Raw genomic sequence first — 9,963 nt, 5'->3', positions numbered from 1 at the left:
ATAATGGCCCAGAGAGGTTCACTTTCAGGAAACACAACCCTAGAGAAGCTCTGGATGGCCTTAGCCTGCCAAACTCTGCCAATGGCCAAGGGCCAGACTGAGTGTATGAGGCCCTCTTCCAGTAAATGATGACACTCCTCTTACTTCCCAAACACTGACCGCTCACCTCTGTTTCCTACAATAACTAGAATTGCAGAAATAATGTATCCCTGAAACGTATTCTTCTGTAAGCGTTCCTACAAGTGATGTTTAGTAACTCGGGACAGACTTGCTGACGTGATGTCATGAGGCAAAAGTGGAAGTATTACTGTCGTATCATAAATGGCACGCCACGATGCTGTAATTGTCTGAATAAATTGACTAATGGTCATATTAAACCACTCAATTCCTGGGCTTCAATACCTCTTTTTCCAATTGGCCTGGACCCTTTGCTGCCGACACGGAGCCCCGCCGATCCATCACGACTGGTCTGCCGACGTAACCGTCCGAGGGGGTTTCAACAGGCCCTTCCATTGCGACGTCCCCCTGAGGCCCATCTGCTAGCCCCGGCCTGCTAGCTGTCTGAATCGCCGTGTCTCCTGCTCGCCTAGCTACACACTGGAGCCTATGATCACTCGGCTACACATGCCTCTCCCTAATGTCAATATGACTTGTCTATTTCTGTTCTGGTTAGTGATTTTTGTCTTATTTCACTGTAGAGCTTTCAGCCCTGCTCAATATGCCTTAGCTAGCTCATTTGTTCCACCCTCCACACATGCGGTGACCGCACCTGGCTTAAATGGTGCCTCTAGAGACAAAACCTCTCTCATCGTCACTCAATGCGTACGTTTACCGCCACTGTACTCACATCCTGCCATACCCTTGTCTGTACATTATGCCTTGAATCTATTCTTCCGCGCCCAGAAATCTGGTCATTTTACTCTCTGTTCCGAACGCACTAGACGACCAGTTCTTATAGCCTTTATCCGTACCCTTATCCTACTCCTCTTCTGTTCCTCTGGTAATGTAGAGGTTAACCCAGGCCCTGCAGCCCCCAGTATCACTCCCATTCCCCAGGCGCTCTCATTTGTTGACTTCTGTAACTGTAAAAGTCTTGGTTTCATGCATGTTAACATTAGAAGCCTCTTCCCTAAGTTTGTTTTATTCACTGCTTTAGCACACTCTGCCAACCCAGATGTCCTAGCAGTGTCTGAATCCTGGCTTAGGAAGGCCACCAAAAATCCTGAAATTTCCATCCCTAACTATAACATTTTCCGACAAGATAGAACTGCCAAAGGGGGCGGAGTTGCAATCTACTGCAGAGTTTTGTCATACTATCCAGGTCTGTGCCCAAACAATTCGAGGTTCTACTTTTAAAAATCCTCCTGTCACGCCCTGACCATAGATTGCTTTGTATGTTTCTATTTTTTGTTTGGTCAGGGTGTGATGTGGGTGGGCATTCTATGTTTGTATGTCTATGTTGTCTATTTCTTTGTGTTTGGCCGTGTGTGGTTCTCAATCAGAGGCAGCTGTCTATCGTTGTCTCTGATTGAGAACCATATTTAGGTAGCCTGTTTTCCCACTTTGAGTTGTGGGTGATTATTTTCTGTTTAGTGTTTTTCGTCACTTTACAGGACTGTTCGTTTGTCGTTTTTTGTTGTTTTGTTCAGTGTTCAGTTGTTAAAATAATGAACACTTACCACGCTGCACCTTGGTCCTCCTCTCCGTTACACCACCTCTCCAGAAAGAAGTCTCTCACCGTTGCCGCTTGTTATAGACCCCCTTCAGTCCCCAGCTGTGCCCTGGACACCATATGTGAATTGATCGCCCCCCATCTATCTTCAGAGTTCGTACTGTTAGATTACCTAAACTGGGACATGCTTTAACACCCGGCCGTCCTACAAGCTTTTTCAAATTGAAATTTGCTTCCTGTAGCACTAATTCCAAAAAGGTTTGGACACTAAAGTCCATGGAGAATAAGAGCACCTCCTCCCAGCTGCCTACTGCACTGAGGATAGGAAACACTGTCACCACCGATAAATTATAGCTAATTTCAATAAGCATTTTTTTCCCAAGCCCCCCCCCCCCCCCCCCCCGCTTATCCTTCACCCAAATCCAGACAGCTGATGTTCTGAAAGTGCTGCAAAATCTGGATCCCTACAAATCAGTTGGGCTAGACAATCTGGACCCTCTCTTTCTAAAATTATCTGCCGAAATTGTTGCAACCCCTATTACTAGCCTGTTCAACCTCTCTTTCATATCGTCTGAGATCCCCAAAGATTGGAAAGCTGCCGCGGTCATTCCCCTCTTCAAAGGGGGAGACACTCTAGACCCACACTGTTATAAAACTATATCCATCCTGCCCTGCCTTCCTAAAAACTTTGAAAGCTAAGTTAACAAACAGATCACCGGACCATTTTGAATCCCACAGTACCTTCTCCACTATGCAATCTGGTTTCCGAGCTGGTCATGGGTGCACCTCAGCCACGCTCAAGGTCCTAAACGATATCATAACCGCCATCGATAAAAAACAGTACTGTGCAGCCGTCTTCATCAACCTGGCCAAGGCTTTCGACTCTGTCAATCATCGCATTCTTATCGGCAGACTCAATAGCCTTGGCTTCTCAAATGACTGCCTCACCTGGTTCACCAACTACTTCTCAGATAGAGTTCAGTGTGTCAAATCGGAGGGCCTGTTGTCCGGACCTCTGGCAGTCTCTATGGGGGTGCCACAGGATTCAATTCTCGGGCCGACTCTTTTCTCTGTATATATCAATGATGTCGCTCTTGATGCTGGTGATTCTCTGATCCACCTCTACGCATACGACACCCTTCTGTATACATCTGGCCCTTCTTTGGACACTGTGCTAACAAACCTCCAAACGAGCTTCAACGCTTCAACTGGTTAGACTGTAAACTCTCCTTCCAGACTCACATTAAGCATCTCCAATCCAAAATTAAATCTAGAATCGGCTTCCTATTTCGCAACAAAGCCTCCTTCACTCATGCTGCCAAACATACCCCCCGTCAAAACTGACTATCCTACCAATCCTCTACTTTGGCGATGTAATTTACAAAATAGCCTCCAACACTCTACTCAGACTACATCCAGTTTGCTATCACAGTGCCATCCGTTTTGTCACCAAAGCACCATATACTACCCCCCACTGCGACCTGTATGCTCTCGTTGGCTGGCCCTCACTACATATTCGTCGCCAAACCCACTGGCTCCAGGTCATCTATAAGTCTTTGCTAGATAAAGCCCCGCCTTATCTCAGCTCACTGGTCACCATAGCAACACCCACCCGTAGCACACGCTCCAACAGGTATATTTCACTGGTCATCCCCAAAGCCAACACTTCCTTTGGCTGCCTTTCCTTCCAGTTATCTGCTGCCAATGACTGGAATGAATTGTTAAAAATCACTGAAGCTGGAGTCTTATATCTCCCTTTCTAACTTTAAGCATCAGCTGTCAGAGCAACTTACCTATCACTGTACCTGTACACAGCCAGTCTGTAAATAGCACACCCAACTACCTCATCCCCATATTATTACTTACCCTCTTGCTCTTTTGCACCCCAGTATCTCTACTTGCACATCAACTGCCCATCTATCACTTCAGTGTTAATGCTAAATTGTAATTATTTATTTATTGCCTACCATTTATTGCCTACTATTTATTGCCTACCTCCCTACTCTTCCACATTTGCACACACTGTACATAGATTTTTCTGTTTTTTTCCTATTGTGTTATTGACTGTTATTGACGTTTGTTTATGTGTAACTCTGTGTTGTTGTTTTTGTCGCACTGCTTTGCTTTATCTTGGCCAGGTCGCAGTTGTAAATGAGAAATTGTTCTCAACTGGCCTTCCTGGTTAAATAAAGGTGAAATAAATAAAATAAATAAAATATTACAGTGAATGTAAGCACTGCGCCTGACATTTATTGCAGTGATTGGGTACACTGAGAAATATTCAACCAAAGAGTTGCCATTGAGTCCTGTTTTGATACCTTCACACTGCAAATTGCTTCAGAAATACCGGTGAAGTCTTTAAGAGAACAGATGATGGCAATGTATGAAATGTTTGGTGTACTCAGCACACACAAGCAGGAGTTAAGGATGTTTGCTTGAGGTTGCGTAATGCTGTGGGGAGCTATGCTAAGTGAGACGGTGCTGCAGCAGAAGTCAAGGTAAAGTCTGTGAGAGGAGATGAATATTCCCCATGGAGAGAGACAGGCTGAGGGCCAGAAGATGCCAGGAAACCTGCCTAAATAAACACAGATAATGATAGCCATTTATAACAGTGGAAAGGAAGGAAAACAACTACAGCCATTTACCGCTCAGTGTCGATTGAAGAGGCACATTGAGTTCCAGAGTTCAGACAGTATCACTGTGGCTGAAAAGCTTAAGTTTCAGTAACAAATCTCACAATGGTTTAGTTGTACTTCCCTACACTGACACTTTTAACCTCTGAAAGTCTAAGACTGCGTGCACACAGGTTATTGCTGTACGGTACATTTTACGTAGTCTTCACAATCCATGTGCCGCATCACAACAAAAACTGTCACACTACACATTAGAAACTTCTTTGTGGGTTTTCTACTGGTACCGCACGGTGAAGCAAGCGCAAGTTGAAAAAATCCAATGCATGCGACACACTGCAGCAGTGCCAAGCACCACAAACTAGTCCTACAGATGAGTCGCAGCAGCGCGATTTGCCTCCCAATTAAATTAATGGACTTCTGCCAGAACGCATACGGCTTGACGCAACCGGTGTGCATGAGGGGGGGGGGGGGTTCTACTAAGCTAACATATGGAATTGTTTAAAGATGGCTACATGGATCATACAAAATAATTTGATAAAATATAGAATTTGTCCTTTACTACTATAACCAATAGAAACACTTTGAATAACACATTCATTAATGGCAAAAAAAGACAGTCAACAAATATATCATAAGGAATAAGGTTTTGAAGTGTCTGTCCTATATCTAGGAGATATAAGAAAGCTTGGGAAATATTTTTGTTTTTTTGGACACATATTTAACCCCTTATTTTTGTTGCCAGAAAAACGACCTCCATACTTCCATTCATTTGTATGGGTACCGTCTGAAGGTAACCGTGGGGTTATATTAGTTAGTAGGCCAAACCTTTAGGACAGTACAGAGGGAGAAGACCGATTTTCGGGAGTCTCCCACATGCCTTTTGGCTAACACCAAATACGTTTGCTTATTTTTTTTCTTTAAGTAATGGCTTTTTTTCTGGCCACTCTTCCACAAAGCCCAGCTCTGTGGAGTGTACGGCTATGGACAGATACGCCAATCTCCGCTGTGGAGTTTTGCAGCTCCTTCGGGGTTATTTTTTTATTTGAACTAGGAGTCAGTTAAGAACAAATTCTTATTTACAATGATGGCCTAGGAACATTGGATGAACTGCCTTGTTCAGGGGCAGAATGACAGATTTCTACCGTGTCAGCTGGGGGATTCGATCTTGCAACCTTTCGGATACTGGCCCAATGCCACTAAGCTACCTGCCACCCCGATATCTTGGGTCTCTTTGTTGCCCATCTGATTAATGTCCTCCTTGCCTGGTCCGTCAGTTTTGGTGGGCGGCCCTCTCTTGGCAGGTTTGTTGTGTTGCTATATTCTTTCCATTTTTTAATAATGGATTTAATGGTGCTCCGTGGGATGTTCAAAGTTTTAGATATTTTTTTATAACCCAACCCTGATCTGTATTTCTCCACAACTTTGTCCCTGACCTGTTTGGAGGGCTCCTTGGTCTTCATAGTGCCGCTTGCAGGGTGTTGCCCCTTGCTTAGTGGGGGTGCAGACTCTGGGGCCTTTCAGAAGAGGTGTATATATACTGAGATCATGTAACAGATCATGTGACACTTAGATTGCACACAGAAGGACTTTATTTAACTAATTATGTGACTTCTGAAGGTAATTGGTTGCACCAGATCTTATTTAGGGGCTTCTTAGCAAAGGGGGTGAATACACACACGCACCACTTTGTTATAGTTTTTTATTTTTATATAATTTTTTGAAACAAGTTATTTTTTACATTTCACTTCACCAATTTGGACAATTTTGTGTCTGTCCATTACATGAAATCCAAATAAAAATCAATTTAAATTACAGGTTGTAATGCAACAAAATAGGAAAAACACCAAGGGGGATGAATACTTTTGCAAGGCACTGTAGCTCAGCCACCTTCCACCACAGATGCGGGAGACCAACATAGGCGGATGCAGTGGATTGAGACGCAGCTCATGCTGAAAGTTATCTCTACTTTAAGCTGATAGATTAAGGGGGATTTTTAAAATTATGTTCATTAGATTGACACACGGGTGTGTGTTAAGCGGAGCGACACCGGGGAACCCAAGAGCAGACTCAGATGAGGAAACAGGGATGAATGAACCAAAATATTTGTTACACAGAGAGATATGGAGTGCAGATCCGGGGAAGCTCGGATGAGTTGCAGAAAAACCAATGTGGAGACAGAGGTTGGAGTTGGCTGAGTAGAAAATGCTAAACAGATCCCAAGGGGAATCCAAGGTAGTGATGGTGAGTAAAATCCAGAGCAAGGTAGTTGGGTGGTGAGACTGGAGCAAGAGACAGAGCAGTAAATGCAATGAGAGGATAAACGGTGTCAGGCAGGGAAACAGGCACAACAGCGTAACAGGATCTTGCATAATCATAAATGGCTAGAATAATAACTGACTGAGCAGAGATTACAATCTGGCAGAGTGGAAGTGGCAGGACTGAATATTTGTAGAGGTCTTGATTATGGAACGAGTTGCAGCTGGAAGGGATTTGCTCTGACTCCAGCACACCTGTCTCCAACCACACAATCACACAGAGAGGGCGAGAGAGTGTACTGGGGGAGTAACTGCAGGTAAAGAAAACACTGGATGAACACCAGAGGGCGTAGCAGGAGCAGATTGACAGTGTGTCCAATAGATTCTTAAGGATTGGTCCCTAATAGAAGTCGACATATCTCATAAAAGAAAACAAGTTTCAAGTTGAGCCTTATGTAATACATAAAACATGACAGGCAGAGAAACAGTCCAGTACCTTGTTTTTTTTATCTTGAACGACGACAACCTTAACATTTGACTAATCAATGACTGCACCTTGATGGATAGAAAAAAGTTACTAGCCAACTACAGTAAATACCAACCATCATCATAACAACATGCTAATAAAGATAATTATGCAATCATTCCAGAAGGCTAGTATCTATGTGCTGGTCCATACTCCAAAGAACCTTGACGACAGCTTCCAGACAACTGACTTCCGACCAGGTAATTATTATTGGGTTTGAGAGAACATGAAAAGGTTTCATTAAACTGACCCACGTGGAGTGAGCACTAAGTGCCCTGGGGCCGGGCTTTATTCAGCCTGCCAGAGAGAGGAGCCATCACAACAACTCGAAAAACATCAGGAACTTGACCGATATTCAGACGCTATTCTCTTACAGTGAGGTATACTTAGTTGCGTCAACAAATGCTGGACTATATATACCACCATGGCCAGGCCAGACTAGAAAACAAGGTAATACTGTAATTTATTATCAATAACTCATCCTAAGTGAGTAAAGGTAGTGACAAATGTCAAGGTCCTTCCTACATTGTACAGTCTGTGTTGACATAGTCTGTAGTGAAACAGAGAGGGTGACTCGGTAACAGTTGTGAAACGTTTGCCATCCCTTTTGGCCTAGTGGGAGCACAGTCTTTTTTTGATAACTAAACTCCTTTTTCAACAGGTTCCCATTGGGCAAAAAATGGGTAAATCAACATTGTTTCCATGTCATTTCAACCCAAAAATGCAATTTGATGACGTTGAATCAATGTGGAAAACTGATTCGATTTGAAAAAAGTAATCAATGTAAGGGAATTTCATATTTTTTCACCCAACTTTGAACCTTTTTGTTGATTTCACGTTAAATTCACGTTTAGTTGACAACTCAACCAAATGTAAATCAAAACTAGATGTTGAACAAACGTTTGTGCCCAGTGGGTTGTGACTAAAACGGCCAGCTATGTGCCTCTGTTGACAGCTCCAGGGAGAAGGAAATGGGCCCTTGTTTTTTCCGGACGGTGTCCCACCAGGACACACTCTAGTCCTTGAATGAATCCCCCAGATGTGTGACGAGGGATGGGTCGTCTACTCCCCGACTTGGCCTTCCGTGTGGAAATTGATGTCATCCCCAGCCGGCACCGGGCACATCACAGGAGATTGCCCGGGTACCGGACTGAGAAGCTATAATTAGGTTAGCTGTGGAGGGGGAGAACATTTTCCTCCAAAGGCAGTGACTGCGTCTGTTCGTAAACTCGGGAATGACGCAGCAAACCAAGTAATCAACGAAGGGACTTCCTCTCATGTAAAACTGTTGGCTGCTGTGGCTGACAGCTTGGGTCCCGAATCAAGGAAAAATTCTCCCAAAACGACTCATTCCTTTAAATTTAGTGTTGAATAACACTGAGAATAATATTTTTTTGTGAACAAATGTTTCATTTTGGTATTATAATAAGGTTGGTAGCAACATGGGGGAAAATATGTGGAAATCTGTTGCAGCTCAAGTCGAATACAAATGCAATGCTCTCTTTATTGTCTGGCTGGCTAGCTAGCAAACGTAGCTGGTTACAATAATACCAAAGACAATATTAGCATGTAAAGTAGCTAGTTAGCTGTAAAATCGCCTAAACAAACTGCACTATTGTGAACGCTGCGTGTAACACATCCGGTATCAGGATAAATAAAAAGCAAGGTCTGCTAACTTTCTTTAATTATGTTTAATTAACGCAAACAATAAATGGCAAATGCAATTTTCGTATATACGGGTTCACTGTATCTCCGCGCAGGGTAGATCAGGGAACTGGCAGGAAGTACGTAAACAGCTGTTCTTATACCGTGATGACGTAGTTCCAACGCGTCTGTTGGCCTATCACAGTAGAGGCTGAGCGCGGTTTAGACTTTGCCCAGCCTATCACCGTTACTCAGACTGGTCCCCTTCTTTCAGATGTCCGCATCTGGTCGTTGTGTAGATTAGATCCGTCTTGTGTCTGTCGATTCTACACTGAAACAGTTCCTAATATGGTATTGTCCAGTAATCTACCCTCCCTGGTTGGCCTAGAGAGATGCACCCCTCCCCTCTCCAGATTGACCACAGCTTTTATGGCCTGTCAGTCAATGTTGGTCAGTCTTTACACACACATCTGTATTGTTTGTGTGTGTGTGTAACAAAACAATATGCTAACAGGCTATAGTGCATAAACATAAATCCTAACACTATCAATTTAGGAGTCTTTAATCTCACCATGTTCAACCTGCAGATCGATGTGCCTGTCATTCGCAATGGTTAAATGACCACAAAATCAAGTCTGTACTTAAACCCCATTGAAAACCTGTGGTTTGAATTGAAGAGGGCAGTCCATTGGCGCAGACAAAGGATATCAAGGTTCTGAAAAGATTCTGTGTGGAGGAGTGGTCTAACAAACCTCCCAGTGTTCTCCATTCTCATAAAACGTTTTAGAAAAAGGCTCAGTGCCATTATCCTCGGAAGGTGACGTTTTGAAAGGTATTGAAAACAGACGTGGAAATAATTTTGACCCCTATCTTAAACAAAAAAAAAATTATACTACTTATTAAACAAAATCTCTTTCTCTGAGCAAATGTATTTGTATAACATAATATATTCGTCACACATTTTTTTCACATGCAATATAGCTCATTATTTGTCATATTTATTTTAGTAATCTTTATCAATAGTGCCAATATTTTTGGACCTAACTAAGTGGCAAGGTTATTGGTACACTCACCAATTCGTTTTTGACCCCAAAATATCTTCAGGGAAAGGAGCTGGTTGCTCGGTTTGACACTAAAACTCTAACACAAATTACCCCGTGTGTTGTGTTGGTATGTACTCCAACACATATCAGTCCTAAAAACACTTACAGTCACAATGGTGGGGTCCCGCAA

The 9,963-nt window shown here is 43.2% G+C and overlaps 1 long non-coding RNA gene across 1 annotated transcript; it reads left to right on the top strand.

Annotated features, from left to right (window-relative positions):
- Positions 1–7,398: 7,398 nt before the first annotated feature.
- Positions 7,399–9,706, top strand: LOC139574410 (uncharacterized). Its single transcript, XR_011674770.1, has 3 exons — positions 7,399–7,536; positions 7,748–7,869; positions 8,042–9,706. It is a non-coding gene; the product is annotated as an uncharacterized lncRNA (long non-coding RNA).
- Positions 9,707–9,963: the final 257 nt, after the last annotated feature.

The sequence above is a fragment of the Salvelinus alpinus genome, chromosome 4, assembly GCF_045679555.1.
Source record: "Salvelinus alpinus chromosome 4, SLU_Salpinus.1, whole genome shotgun sequence".
In the NCBI taxonomy this organism is placed as follows: Eukaryota; Metazoa; Chordata; class Actinopteri; order Salmoniformes; family Salmonidae; genus Salvelinus; species Salvelinus alpinus.
Note: the sequence above shows the minus strand (reverse complement) of the source record. Positions and strands in the feature narration are given on the sequence as shown.